We start from the raw sequence: 1219 nt of genomic DNA on the forward strand, positions 1-1219 counted from the left end.
AAAGTGTTTTAAAAATATAAAACTGGAAAATAAATAACCAATATGCAGCTATGGACATTTTTACAGTAAATTGAAAATAGCAGCAACATCAGAGATGTGCAGAATGACAGCAGCAGGTTATTTAACTGACTAAGGTAGAAACTGAGCAGAATCAGCCTGAATGGAAGAACTGGTTGAGGTTACTGGGAACAGTGGTGGTTCTGCTATTTTAGTTCAGTCTAGGAGTGTGATTTTGATCAGGAATCATCTGAGTTGGTTGAACTAATCGATAGCAGCTGTTGTGAAACCAAGACTCAGAGTTCCCAACTTTAGGCTAGATCAATGTAGAGTTGAGGACCTGAGTTTGTTAAACCTGCTTCTTGAAACGGAGCCCAGGCCTCCAATAACAGGCAGTAAATGGATGGATGGTTGATGGGTAGCACTGCTGGTATTATCATGCCTGGTTTTCTCTGACATCTGGTGTCTGAACCGATCACAGCATCCAGGTCTAACATCTGCCTCAACGAACCTTCATATCTTCACATTAGATGATGGACCTGTTTACCTACGGAGAGAGTTTTAGTCTGGAGGCAGAATGAGGTCATCCATCCACTGCAGCTAATCCTGGAGGAAACCAACGGATTAATCAGCAGGGTTCATCTCGGGGTCAGGTTCCTCTAAATAACCTGTCTGGGCTCAGCAGGGAGAAGAACAGCCAGTGTCTAAACAGAGCTTAATAACCAAACCGGTGGGAGCAGAAGTTCTCCTGAAGGAGCTCTGGATCCACTCCACATCCGCTCCAGGATTTCTAGATGTCTCATTGATCCATTTGGTGACTTTATGGCCTGGTTGGCTGTTTTTTCTGGCTGTTAATTTCTCTAAATATGTTCAACGAATGACTCAGAAACATGTTCCTGACTTTAATGCTGCTGTCGACTGATTCCAGATCCATCGGAGGCCGGATCGTCCACATACAGAAAAACATGATATCACCAGAATGAAAAAATAAAAACCCTTTTCCCTAAATCTCAAATAGATAAAAAATATTCAGGAGATGACAGACAGAGGTGGCAAATAAGAAAGTACAAATACTTTGTTACTGTACTTAAGTACACTTTTTAGGTATCTATACTTTACTCCATTACTTATTTTCCTTCCTACTTCTTCTTCTAATCATTACATTTCCACACCAGTATCTGTTCTTTCTATTCCTTACATTTTTAATCAATCGTTACTCGTT

General features: G+C 40.8%; 1 protein-coding gene across 1 annotated transcript in view; it reads left to right on the plus strand.

The window, feature by feature from the left end:
* The window catches only part of LOC107104976 (photoreceptor outer segment membrane glycoprotein 2-like), a 5522-nt gene that overhangs the window by 1272 nt on the left and 3031 nt on the right, over window positions 1-1219 (plus strand). The window lies entirely within an intron of this gene.

The sequence above is a fragment of the Cyprinodon variegatus genome, unplaced genomic scaffold, assembly GCF_000732505.1.
Source record: "Cyprinodon variegatus isolate N-32 unplaced genomic scaffold, C_variegatus-1.0 Scaffold1982, whole genome shotgun sequence".
In the NCBI taxonomy this organism is placed as follows: Eukaryota; Metazoa; Chordata; class Actinopteri; order Cyprinodontiformes; family Cyprinodontidae; genus Cyprinodon; species Cyprinodon variegatus.